The 14,672-nt window shown below is 38.1% G+C and overlaps 1 protein-coding gene across 2 annotated transcripts in view; it reads right to left on the minus strand.

Moving 5' to 3' along the window:
* The window catches only part of PBX3 (PBX homeobox 3), a 221,007-nt gene that overhangs the window by 152,381 nt on the left and 53,954 nt on the right, over positions 1-14,672 (minus strand). The gene's annotated exons all lie outside the window — the stretch shown is intronic.

Below are 14,672 nucleotides of genomic sequence, written 5' to 3' on the forward strand. Positions count from 1 at the left end.
ACTCTTTCACAGGGCTGATTTCAATCCCACAGTAAAAATTTCAACTGAGTGCAGTGCACACATTTATTATGTACTTATGTATAAAGCCTGGCACCGGGGGATACAGGAGAATGAAATGATGAATGGGAAGAGATTTCTTTTGGGTTTTTTAAAATACATTTTCCAGAAGTCTGTACAAATTCCACCTTACTCCTCCAAGAATGTAAAATACAACTTCCACAGGAAATAATAACTTAAAAAAAACAATTAAATGTAGTAGAAGATAATATTCACAAAAAAAGTGCGGAGACATTTTATTTTTTTTTAAGATTTTTTTTTTATTTATTCATGAGAGGCAGAGAGGAAGAGACACAGGCAGAGAGAGAAGCAGGGTCCTCACAGGGAGCCCCATCCTGGAACCCCAGGATCACGCCCTGAGCTAAAGACAGACACTGAACTGCTGAGCCACCCAGGCATCCCAGCAGTTGTTTTAAACTTAGGAAGCTCCTCCTATTTTATATTTTAACTTTTCAATAAAAACTTTTATCTAAAATCAATTTAAAAATAGATAGTACAAGATTATACTAGATTTACATTTCCATTCATGGATAAAGATTTGTCAATATCTACATCTAAACTCTTTTCTTATAACCAGGGAAGAAAATCAATAGTATTTGCATGTTTCCTATTTCCACATATGTCAAATTCTTCTATTACAGCAAGAATCAAAAACTTTAATTACAAGATAAAGATCAACATTTTCTTGAAGAATTAAAAAGGAAAACATTAGCTTTAGATTTGGAATTATATAAAGGAAAATTCAAGATTAAAGAGAGTTTTTGTCAAGTTTATAACATTTTAAACAAGCTAGTATATGCAATGGACCCAAATAATAAAATTGCTCTTTGAAAAAGAGCACAAGTATAAACACAATTTAAAAAAAAAAAAAGTATAGTAACAAGCAGGTAATGCTCATTTTCAAACTTTGTAACTATAAGAAATATTTTATACTTATAAGCAGGGACTCGGGTACTATTTATCATGTACAACTAGTACACACTATAGTCATAAGATCTTATTTCCATGGAACTCATTATAATTTTTTAATCCAATATTCCTTGTATCTTCTGTGTGAGGTAAGTAGACAGTAGAGCAAATAGTATTTTTTATTTGAGAGAGCATGCATGCACGAACTGGGGTGAATGGGGGAGAGGTAGAGGGAAAAGCAAGACTCCATGCTATGCAGGGAGCACAAATAGGGGCTCTATCCCAGGACCCTGGGATCATGACCTGAGCCAAGGGCAGATGCTTAACTGACAAAGCCAATCAGGCACCCTGAATAAATAGCACCTTTTAAACTTTGTCAAACAAAATAAATAATAATAATAAATACATAAATAATAATAATAAATAAGACAAAAGATGTTACGGAGAGTCAGAATCAAGGCTGAACAAAGACTCAAACTTACAATGATTCCATTAAATTATATCCTATGAATTCTTAGATAGGTCTAGTAGGGCTGCCTTTTGGCACAACTCTAGAAGGCGCCATTCAGAGTATTTTATAAATGGTGCAACCTGGAGTTATACAACTCAATAAACCGGATTCTAAAGATAGCCTCAATGAAGTTACCCTGTGTATGTGTGTGTTCCTTCCAGGAAAAAAAAAAAAAAAAGATCTATCTATGGTACAAACCTTAGTCTATTCTATAAAAATATTACACTATCACATCAATCATAAGTATTCTTTATCCCACCTCCAAGATCTCTAGGAAAATAAAGCTATGAATAGTGCTGGAGTATGGGACACAAATACTCCTGATGAAGATCTGTTGCAGGTTGATTTTTACCTAGTAAATAAGTATGACAAGTAAAAAAAAAAATGTGTATGATACAATATGTACTATACCCAGAATGCATTTAAACTACTTTAAAGAAACCAATCATACTGACACAGCCAAACTACCTATATGTAACCTTTACAGACTGGCACTAATAGGACTAGCCAACTCAGAAAAATTCTTCACTCTGGTTTCCTGACTGATTTTGGAAAGAATGGAAAGTTAAGTGGAAAATGTTTTTAAAAAGTAGTTTATTTAACGGGTAAAGAGTAGCTACACGCGAACAGGTATATTAACCTGCAGAAAAATGAAACCACATAAGAACCCTGTTTTTTTCCCCAAAAAAAGTCAGAAAAGCCCAACCATCTATTAATTCAAAAAAAAAAAAAAATCAGACATTAGGGTGCCTGAGTGGCTCAGTGGGTTAAGCATCTGCCTTCGGCTGAGGTCATGATCCTAGGGGCCCATGATCGAGCCAGAGTCAGGCTCACTGCTCAGTGGGGAGTCTGCTTCTCCCTCTCCCCCTCCTTCTGCTCATGTTCCTTCATCCCTCTCTCTCAAATAAATAAATAAAATCTTTTTTTAAAAAATGAGACATTACAAGAAGACAGAATAAGAGAGCTAATAAAGAGAGCAGAGATTCTATTTCAAAGATGTTAAGGTAAAAAGACCATGGAGAGAGGAAGGAGGGGACAAAAGAGGAAAGACTAAAAACTTGAGGACAATGATAACTCTGGACCCAATCAAAACTAATATAATAAAAACAGAGCTAACTACATCATGTGTGGGAAGATTTGGGCTCTATTCTTTATTCCAGTTCTGCAACTTACTTAGGCAAGTGACCTTCAATAAATCCTTTACTTAGCCCCTCTAATCCTATTTCCTATTGTATAAAACAAGAACATGTCCCACCTACATCAAAGGTTGTCATGAGGGGGATCCCTGGGTGGCACAGTGGTTCAGTGCCTGCCTTCTGCCCAGGGCGTGATCCTGGAGTCCCGGGATCAAGTCCCACATCAGGCTCCCAGCATGGAGCCTGTTTCTCCCTCTGCCTGCCTGTGTCTCTGCCTCTTTCTCTCTCTATCATGAATAAATAAGTAAAATCTTAAAAAAAAAAAAAAAAAAAAGGTTGTCATGAGGACTAAATAGATTATGTAAGAGCACTTTGAAGAGTACAAAAGTACTGTAACAATATTCAAGAACAGCTTAAGATAATTAAAAAGCCAAGTATTCAAGATAGCCAACTGAGCACATGTGTTTCAATCTCCCCTTTTCCCTTCCAAATTCCCATTGATAGGACAGCAAAGGGTATAAATCCATTAAGAAGGGTAGAAGGGCTGCAGAAGACCAGATTTTGATAAGTTTCTGGAAGACAGATAGCAAATGAGACTACACTGAGAAATACACCATAGTGGAGGAGAACCAAATTTAAGAATGAGAAAGAGCTGCAGTGGAAGCAGGAGTCCAGTTTCCTGGCAAAGACTGGGAGATCAGGGATCCCAGGGTGGCTCAGTGGTTCAGTGCCTGCCTTTGGCCCAGGGCATGATCCTGGAGTCCCGGGATCAAGTCCCACATCAGGCTCCCGGCATGGTGCCTGCTTCTCCCGATGCTTGTGTCTCTGCCTCTCTCTCTCTGTCTCTGGCTCTCTCTATCATGAATAAATAAATAAAATCTTTAAAAAAGAAAAAAGAAAAAGAAAAGACTGGGAGATGCCGAAGCTGGGACAGAAAACAGCAATGAGAGATAGGCTAGTAAATTAAAAGAAGGTGTGAGGAACACCTGGGCCATTTGATCCCTCCCCAGTTTGCACACACATATTCAGCCATTGCAAAGAACATCATTTGCCCCCGGGATAAAGACAGACAACTGTTCTCCAAAAATTAAAGTGTAAAATTAAAAGTATAACAGAGGATGGGACACTAACTTCCTCATATTACATCATGAAAGTCAAGAAATACAACCTGATATTGATGGAATCAAAGTTAGGAAATAGATTATACATAATGGAAAAATAAACTGTAGCAAAACTAAAAATAATACTATAACTTATAAAACTGGAGAGTAAGAGGAGGACAGGAGGTAGTAAAAATAAACCAAATAGTTTATCATGAAAAAAACGACATAACTAGTTTAAAAATACGATTTATATTTCGGGTGGGTAACTACAGAAAAGCTAAAAATAGATGAAATGCTCCTCTGAAGAGTGAGTCTATGGGAAGGAAAGATAAAGAAGAGGCCATACAACACCCTTTTTGAACTTGGCCACAGTAACCGGAGAAGGACAAACAGTGTATGTTCTCATTCATTTGGGGAATATGAATAATAGCGAAAGGGAATATAAGGGAAGGGAGAAGAAATGTGTGAGAAATATCAGAAAGGGAGACAGAACATAAAGACTTCTAACTCTGGGAAATGAACTAGGGGTGGTGGAGGGGGAGGAGGGTGGGGGGTGGGGGTGAATGGGTGACGGGCACTGAGGGGTACACTTGACGGGATGAGCACTGGGTGTTATTCTGTATGTTGGTAAATTGAACACCAATAAAAATTAATAAAAAAAAAAAAAAAGAAGAAGAGGCCATAGAACTTTTTCAACTCTGAAAGGGGAATATTTTTGTATTAAAATTATCTGCTATTTGAAAAAGATTCTTTTGAAAATGGATTGACCCAGAAAGTTAGCTGGGGGGCCATAAAATCTGGCTACCTACTCTGATATCTTTCAACCTTTAGAAAAAAAAATAGATCTAATTCTTTAGATCTTGAGGAAAAATTATCTTCCTAAGCACACAAGTCAGGAAAAAGGAATGGAACTGAGAAATAAGAATGATTTTCTTTTTCGGCATTCTGATAAAAGATGGGTCAGAAACGAGGGGCTAGAATTCCCTAATCCTTCAGGCTGAAGAATGGCAATTGGGAATAGCGTTTTCAACCTCAAATTCCTATTCTGGAAGTTGTTAATCGGCTTGAATGGTGGATGGCTTAATTATATAAGGACCACATTAATGTCTCAGAGGACAGAGAGTGATCTGATAGGTTTTAATTTGAAACACTCTTCATAAAATTAAAAATGAATGCCAGACTATAATCTGTGCCTCTGTGGAGAAGTAAAAGTCCAATACAGCTATAAGAATACTAGTGTGATCAATTTGGTTTTAAGGCCAAATTGATCCACTACTAGTCAATAATCATGAATATTATACATTGGACACTCAAAAGGGAGTAGTCTCCATTTCTGTTTTCGTTGGTAGGCCTTTCTATAGGTTAATTTCAGGCAATTAGAAGAACTATCTATATTTGTGAAAGAAGAACATTTTCAGACTATTCATGCCCTCTGGAATTATTCTATAGAACTAAAAATCCTGGGAGCCAAGTGTATCTAGGTTACAGCACTACTCTTAAGTAGAAAAGTACAGTTTGGGAAAATTTGGATCTACTCTGTTCTGTTCTAGAGTTTTACTAGCAATTTAGCAAAAAAACTAACCAAATTGGCAAGTTCAAATCTATATAAAGTTAAAAACTAACAAGGAAAATAGCTCTTTCTAAAGTATACAGAAGTACAATAACAGCAAAGTCAAACATAAAAGTGTCCATCCTTGGGAAACAAATTCTATCTGCTAATTTTGACCCTTTCATGGTTTTCTAGGATCCAGGACCACTACTGACAGGTATGTTTGTCTTAGTTGTCTACAGTAGTGTTGTCCAAACGAATTATAATGTAATCCATACAGGCCATTTTAAATTTCTAGTAGTAAAATTTTAAAAAGCAGAAAGAAATGGATAAAATTAACATCAGTAACATAGAAATTCAATATACCCAAAATATTACCATTTCAATCAATATTTTAAGACAATTAATGAGATATTTTACCATTTCAGTATTTAAAACTTGGTGTATATCTTACACTCCCAGCACACCTCAATTCAAACAAGCCACATTTCAAGTCCTCAATCACCACAAGTGACTAGTGGCTAAAACACTCATCATTTGAAAAGTTCTCCTTTCAATCAACAGGCATGACTTAATGTCAGTTCTCAAGTCAACTGCAGTTTTCCTAAGTATCATACAGGAACAAGCAGGAGTTTTCTTTGTTGTGACATAAGAAGCCTGACCTCTACTGAAAGAACCAATTGGATTGATGAAATGAACACACTTGTTTGCCTCCACTCCTAACTGAAATCCTACAAGGACAATAAAAGGGGAGGAGGAACACACAAATCTCCGAGAACAAAGAGCATGAGAACAGACAAGAAAGAGCCCCACTTTGTTCCCAGAATATCAGGAGCCAGACCTACAGACCACCCCCACCTTCTCATCCTTCCAGCTAGATTAGTGCAAATCTCTCAAGAGAACTGAAGGACCTAAGAGACACAGATCTGACAGCTGGATGTCCATACACCAAACCCATGATTTGGTGCATGACCCTACAGTGAAGACTACCAAAACCAAGAAGCTCTACTCACACACAGTGAGTTTTCAATCAGCTTTTAAGTGCCTGGTAGCTTATTCTTCCATTCTCAAGCATGTACTGAGAGTCTACTATGTGCCAGGCACTGTTCTAAGCACTGGGGATACAGTAAAGACTAAAACAGAGATGCCTGGGTGGCTCAGCATCTGCTTTCAGCTCAGGACATGATCCCGGATCCAGGGATCGAGTCCCACATTGGGCTTCCTGTGAGGAGCTTGCTCCTCCTCTATGTCTCTGCCTCTCTCCGTGTGTCTCTCATGAATAAATAAATAAAATTTTTTAAAAAAGAATAAAACAAAGTCCCTTTCTCAAGAAGCTTATGTTTATTTTTTTTTAAGATTTATTTATTTATTTATTCAGAGAGAGTGAAAGAGAGGCAGAGAGAGAAGCAGGCTCCATGCAGGGAGCTCGACGTGGGACTCGATCCCGGGTCTCCAGGATCACACCCCGGGCTGCAGACAGCACTAAACTGCTGCGCCACCAGGGCTGCCCAAGAAGCTTATGTTTAAAAAAAGAATATAAATAATAAACAAATGCAAAAAGTAGAACAGAAGTAGAAAAAAAGCAGGGATGAAGGATAGAGTGTAGTGGGTAGGGGGAAGGAGAAATGTTTTGACTTGGAAGGTCAGGTAGAGTAGCTCTGATGAGGACAGATTCCAGTAAAGGCCAGAAGGAAGGGTAGGAACCACACAGATAAAAGTATTCCAAGAAGAGAGAAGAGCAAGTATAAAACCCCTGAAAGAAGAGTATACTTGGTCTACTGAAGGAACCCAAAGAGGGCAGTTCAGCTGGAGCAAAATGAGTGGCACAGGGTGATGGGGGGGGTAATATCGGAGAAGTTGAAGTAGGCCACAGCAGACAAGCCTTGAAGACTCTAGTTATGGACTAAATTTTCATTTCTGGTAAAATGGTAAGCCATGAGAAGAAGAGCTCTATTACCTATGTTTTGAAATAATTACTTTGCCAGTTGTGTGATGAAATGACATTAGGGTAGCATGGGTGGAAGCAGAGAAACCAGCTAGAAGTCTACTGGAATAATCCAAGCAATACATAAAGGTCACCTGACAATAAGGAAGAAGTAAGGAGTGAGAATTGGGTTACACTTTTGTTTTTGCTTTTAATAATTTCAAACATAAAAAGGTAGCAAAAATAAAAATAGTACATAGAGCACTCATGCATCCTTTACCAGATTCAGCTATTTACCTATTAACAACACTTCACACCTCTCTATTAAGTGTATGCAGGCATGCACGAACATACACATACCATTTATATACACAAAATTTCTTTTCTGAATCACTTAAGGGTAAGTTACATATATCATGATCCATTTCCCCAAATCATATTAGTATTTCCTAAAAATGCAATGTTCTCTTACATAATCACAGTACAGTTATCAACTTCAGTAAACTTAACATGATATTATACTTTTATCTAATCTACTATTTGTACTCCAATTTTGTCAGGTGACCCAATAATGTCCTAGCATTTTATCCCCTCCATCTCAGGATTCAGTCTAGGATTAGATACTGCATTTAGCTGCCAATCTCTTTGGTTCCTTTGATCTGGAACATTTCTAGAACATCTATGATGCACATTTTTGAAGAACAAATCCTCTCCTCCCATTTTAAAATAGAATGTATCTCATTTGGGTTTGTCTGACATTTTCTCGTGATTAGATTCAGATTATGTATTCTCAGAGAAGCACAGATGATGTAACCTTCTCAGGGTATCACATCTGGAGGCAAAGAATGTCCATCTGCCCCTCACTGGTGCTGTTAACTTGATCACCTGATCAAGGTACTGTCTGATTTCTACACAGTACTACTGATGTTACTTTTTCCCCTTGTCACTCAATCTCTGGGGAGACACTTTAAGACTACACAAGTATTCTACTCCTGAATAAAATTTCCCCCTATATTAGAATTTGTTGATGATTCTTACCTGCTCCAATCTTAACTATAAAGATTATGAAAAGATGATTTTCCAACTCTAGCAGCCTTTCCCTTCCACACTAGGTTTCTGCATTTGACTGTAAGAGCACTCCCTCTTCACCCAGTTATTTTTTTTTTAAATTTTTATTTATGATAGTCACAGAGAGAGAGAGGCAGAGACACAGGCAGAGGGAGAAGCAGGCTCCATGCACCGGGAGCCCGACGTGGGATTCGATCCCGGGTCTCCGGGATCGCGCCCTGGGCCAAAGGCAGGCGCTAAACCACTGCGCCACCCAGGGATCCCCACCCAGTTATTTATTTATCTGCCCCTTATCAGTGTGAATTCATGAATTTTTATTATTTCCAACAGTTTATAATTCATTTCTGCATTTAACTACTTTGGAGCTCAAACTGTCCCAGGCTTGGCAAATGGAAACTCTTCAAACCTTGTGACCTGGAAACTCCTATGTCCTTGTGACATGTTCTCACCATCTTTTTCAACACTTCCATACATTTTCCATACTCCAGGATCATCTTATACATACTGTGCCCCAGCCCTAGAATCATCCAGTTCTCCAAGGCGCTTGGTTTTTAGTAGGGAATGGTATTAGAGACTAAAACCTGGGTACTAGTTGTGCACAGTGCTCCAGGGATGTCTTTGCTTCTTGACCTTTCAGAGTCTGATTATTTTAAGGAAAAAAAAAAGTGATCTTGCTGATGGAGTGAATATTGGCTGTAAGAGAAAAAGAAAAATCATAGGTGACTCCAGAGCTTCTGGCATGAACTACTATATAAGTGATATTGGCCTTTACTAAAATGAGGAAGGGAGGGGTGCCTGAGTGGCTCAGTCAGTTAAGTTTCTGCCTTTGGCTCAGGTCATGATCCCCAGGTCCTAGGATCAAGACCCAAATCAGGCTCCCTGTTCAGCAGGGAGGCTGCTTTTCCCTCTCTCACTCCCCATTTGTGCTTTCTCTTTTACTGTCTGTCAAATAAATAAATAAAATCTTTTTTTAAAAAAGAGGAAGGGAATGTTTACAGAAAAAAAATCAAGAATCCCATTTTTGATATGCTGACTGGATGCTTATTAGATATCCAAGGGGAGGGCAACCCGGGTGGCTCAGCAGTTTAGCACCACCTTCAGCCCAGGCTGTGATCCTGGAGACCCGGAATCAAGTCCCACATCGGGGTCCCTGCATGGAGCCTGCTTCTCCCTCTGCCTGAGTCTCTGCCTCTCTCTCTCTCTCTCTCTCTCTCTCTCTCTCTGTGGGTCTCTCATGAATAAATAAATAAGCAAAATCTTAAAAAAAAAAAAAAAAGATATCCAAGTGGAGATACTGAGCAGGAAACTGGATGAGCCCAGAATTCAGGGGAGAGGATCGAAATGGCAATATAATCTGGGAAGTATTAGCATATTAATATTTAAAGCCATTGGACTATATGAATAAGCAGATAAGGATCACCAGACATTTGAGGAATGTCTCTAACATGAAAGCTAGACCAAAACAAAAATATATACATATAATTCAGAGGAAAAAGAGACAGTGCACATAGCAGACAAAAAAAAAAAAAAAGGAAAAGAAAAGAAAAAATCTAAAATATCCTCAGTGATATTCTTAAAGATAGGAGAAAGATCTGTATCTGTGAAGGGAGGGAAGGAAGGGAGAAGATGAAGGAAGGAAGGATTTATCTAATTTAGTACAAAGGTTTCAGGTAGGACTAAGCAAGGCAGATGACTGAAGGGAGGTGGAGAAGAAAGCACATCCAACGCAGAGTTGGCAGTTCCCAAAGGGAGTTTTGGAGAGTATTTGCTTAGTTGCCAATGGTGGCGTACTGTGGGCTATGGGAAGCCTGCTCAAGGTGAAAAGAATATTCATTGGTTGCAGTGGGGGATAGGGAGAGGATCCAACCATTTTAAGGTACTGGAACCTAAGAATGGTAAGATGGTGAGGACATAAGACTAGGGAGGAGAAGCAAGCAGTGACAAGAGGTTAGTTATAATTGGGGAGGACTGATCTAATAATTAAATATATTAAGTTAATAGAAAACAGGTTTCACACTAGCAAATAAGGGAGTTACAAACATGAGAAACAGAAGAAAATTAGAATGAACATTGTGCTACTGAAATGGATTCATGGTTTTCTAGATAAACAGGTAAGATATTGATTTCAATTTGTTCTGGTTGTATGCGTAGGTATGTATTGTGTGTGTATATTCTCTAGATTTTTTTCATTAAAGAGACACAGAAGCAGCAACATCCCATAGCAATGAACATACCTTGTACGTGTATCTTGGTTTCAAAATGCCATTTTCCATTAAAAGGAACCATGGGAAAAAAATTGTTATAAATAAATAAATAAATAAATAAATAAATAAATAAATAAATGGAACCAAGGATACTTAGAGAATATGGCTGATTCTAGCACTGAGGCAAGGAAAATACAAGATAAGCTTGGAACATCTTATTGGGCCAGAATGTAAGGAATGGCTCACAGAATAATGAAGATGTGTCAAAATGACACAGAAGATAGCCTGAAGGGCTCTCACAGACTATGAAAATTACAGAGACAATGGTCCCAACATTAATGAATTGCTGACCAAATTGTATTAGAAATCTTGATTTGCCTAAATAATAGTATTTGGGGTTTTCCTTATTTGCAACCTACACCTATACGTAAGACGGGCAGGCGGGATGACTGAAAGTTTTCAAGTCCTTATATCAATCAGAAAGGTAAGAGACTTATAAATAACTTTGGACTCTGATAAGATACCATGCTCATATTCACTAAAATAACAAATAGAATGTGAAACTCTTAAGTTTATAGATGGAAAAGAACAAAGCAAACCTTGTCAATGAAGAGTCAAGTAAGTGACCATATCTGTAATGTTTTACTTCTTTAAAAGATCTGAAGCAAATGTAGCTAAATGTATATACATTTGATGAAGCTGGATGTGGGTACACGGCTGTTTATTAGTCCCTAACTTTTTGTATGCTTTCAATAGTTCATAAAACATGTATCTTTTCTTAAAGACCAATTAAGAAGATACAGGCAAACCTTCCTTCTCCAGTAAAGTAAGATCTAGACCTCATGTTTATCATCCAAATAAGGATTTAACCAACCATCAGTTAAGAAAGTGTCTTAGGAATCAAGAAAGAGATAGAGACAATGCTAGCTAGTTTAAGCAGAAGAGATATTTCTGAAAGATATTACAGAGCTTTTAGAATTTCCCAGACGGTTGGTTGCCTATGTAACTCGCAACAATATTGAAATCTTCATGCAAGATTGCCACTAGGCACTGAAACCACACCTCTTATCTTGGGAGCTAAAGGTGCTGTGACTAAGAGGCCTACCATTTGTCACCCACAAAAGTCAATATCTATGCTAGCTCTGCCACCTTTATTAGGAATAGATTCCATACTGTATCATCTTCTTCACAGTTTTCTCTTCTGAATTCAAATGACCACATCTAGTTGGCTGGGTCTAGATCATATGCCTGAGCCCTGGCTTCAAAAGAGATGAGGAAATGCTTTTCTGGCTTGGAGACACAGAAACTAAAAGTAGCATTTTCTTCAGTAGAGGACAAGTATTTAAAAGATGCTAAGTAACTACATATATAAAAATATTCAAAAGTCCACTATAATCTGTGATCACTGAAAACTGGCCAAAGAGGCCTAGTTACACAAGAAGTGTAACTCCACTTAAAAGTAGAGTCAGGCATAGTCAGGATGGAGCTGTGTGAAAAGACCTCACCAGGAACACTGAATTACATGCATGGTTTACCAGGTACTATGAAGAGCTATTTATCCCCACATACAGGCACACAGAACACACACATCTACCCATTCCTGCCCTGGAAGCTTAACATTACATCATAAGATATATTCTTTTAAACATTATCTTTCAAACTGGAAATCCTTTGAAAATTGTAAAACATTAACCTAACATCAGTCAATAGTAAGTCAGCATAGAATACTTGCCCCTGAGAGACAAACACTGAAAAAAATGAAAAGTTTTATAAAAATAAAGAGAAGGGAGGGGTCATTTGGGAATCTGTACAATTAGGCCTTCAGAGGGATGGTACAAAATCAGGAAGCACCTAGAAGAGAAGAGAACAAATGAGGAGAGGTTTAGAAGCAATTATGGAAAGTCTGCTGAAGACAAAGTTTTCTTACTCCACAAATTAACACAGGGTTCTACAAAGATCCAGTGGACCCAGAGCTCTAAATGTTGAACGAAATTTTATCACGTGATAGAATCCTCACCTTTGGAGAGTCTCTCATCCCAGTATCTATTTCTTCACTTAAAGACAAAAAGATAGCAACTCTTGGAATGCCTGGATGGCTCAATGGTTAAGCTCTGCTTTTGTCTCAGGGCATCATCCTGAGGTTCAGGGATCAAGTCCCACATCAGGTTCCCTGGGGGGAGCCTGATTCTCCCTCTGCCTATATCTCTGCCTCTGTGTGTGTGTGTGTGTGTGTCTCTAATGAATAAATAAACAAAATCTTAAAAAAAAAAAAAAAAGACAGCAACTCTCTTCAACTGTCCCTACTATTTTTTTAAAAAGAATTAAAATTACTGAGGAGATATTTTTTAAAAACACATATAAAGTATACATATCGCATACTGCTAGTAAGAATATAGAATGGTACGCAGGTGTTGTGCAAAATAGTCTGGCAGTCCCTCAAACAGTTAAACATAAAGATACCCATCAATTCCACTCATAGGTATATACTCAAGAGAAATAAAAACATTATGTCCATACGAAATCCTGTATACAAATATTCATAGCATTATTATAATAGCCAAAACAAAGAAACAACCTAAATGTCCATCAACTGATTTGTAGGTAGGTAAAATGTGCTATATCCTTACAATGGAATATTACTCAGCCAAAGAAAGAACGCACTGATACCCATGACAACATGAATGAACCCTTCAAAACATTCTGCTAAATGAAAGATGCCAGTCACAAAAGACCATATATTGTATGGTTCCATTTATGTGCAACGTGCAGAATTATCAAATTCAAAGAGATGGAAAGGACTTTAGAGGCTGTCTAGGACTGGGTTATGGGGGGAAATGAAGAGTAACTACTAACAAGCATATGGTTTCTTTTTAGAGTAATGAAGGTACTCTAAAATCATGGTGATGGTTGTACATCTCTGAGAATATACTAGAAACCAATGAATTGTACACTTTATTTTTCTTAGAGATTTGAGATAGAGCAAGAGAAAGAGCACACAAGAGGGGAGAGGGGCAGAGGCAGAAGCAGACTCTGCACTGGGGAGGGAGCCCAATGTGAGGCTCAGTTGCAATCATGACCTGAGCCAAAGGCAGACGCTTAACCTACTGAGCGACCCAGGCACCTCTGAATTGTACTTTAAATGCGTGAACTGCATGGTATGTGAATTCTATCTCAGTGAAGTATATGTATGGCATAAAAGTAATATGCAATCATCACCCATTATACACCTACTCTTCAGTTGAAGAAACAATCTGACATAATCTTTATTTTGTTTAGATTTTATTTGAGAGAGAGAGAGAAAACATGAGCAGGGTGAGAGCCAGAGGAAGAGGGAAAAAGAGACTCCCACTGAGCAAGGAGCCCAACTCAGGGCTCAATCCCAGGACCCTGAGATCATGACCTGAGCTGAAGGCAGACAGTTAACCAACTGTCACCCAGGAACCCCTAACATAATCTTTGAAAGCCACCCAGGAACCCCAAACATAATCTTTGAAAGAATTCTGTGCATCACTCCCCAATCCTATCCCTTCATCCCCTTTAGAGTTTCACCATTCATATACAAGCTTAGTTTTGCATGTCTTTGAACATAAAAGGAATCACATTGTATTGTACAGTCAGTTCTGCCACAGTGAAACATATGCACCCCTAAAATCACTGAGTTATACAAAAAAAAATGGTGCCATAAAAACCACAGAGCTTATGGGAGAAAAGAGGTCAGTGATACATATTAATAAAAAAGCAGGAAAAAACCTAAAAGATAGCCCAGTTTTATACATGTTAAATTATTAAGAAATACATATGTAATACAATAAACAGAGCATATCACTTTGAAACCGACCTAAAGTTTGCTTAAACAGGTAGATGTTGCAAAGGTTGTAACTTATGAGCTACTGTAAAGCAGTGGAAGGAGGGTTATCTGAAATCAAACAGAAAATTCTAATACTAGAGGTGGACATATTGGGGGTGGCTCATACCACACTTATTGAATTGAGGTAGCTGAAAGATGTCTGAAGTGTATGTATTTTGCATATTCCATGCAATTCATCTCAGATAGGTGCAGTTTTTTGCATTGCTGGGAGCCCGACGTGGGACTCCATCCCGGGACTCCAGGATCGCGCCCTGGGCCAAAGGCAGGCGCTAAACCACTGAGCCACCCAGGGATCCCCCAATTAAGCCTTTTTCATTAAGAACCTGGGTTTAGAGAGGTTAAG

The sequence above is a fragment of the Nyctereutes procyonoides genome, unplaced genomic scaffold (assembly GCF_905146905.1).
Source record: "Nyctereutes procyonoides isolate TBG_1078 unplaced genomic scaffold, NYPRO_anot_genome, whole genome shotgun sequence".
NCBI lineage: Eukaryota > Metazoa > Chordata > Mammalia > Carnivora > Canidae > Nyctereutes > Nyctereutes procyonoides.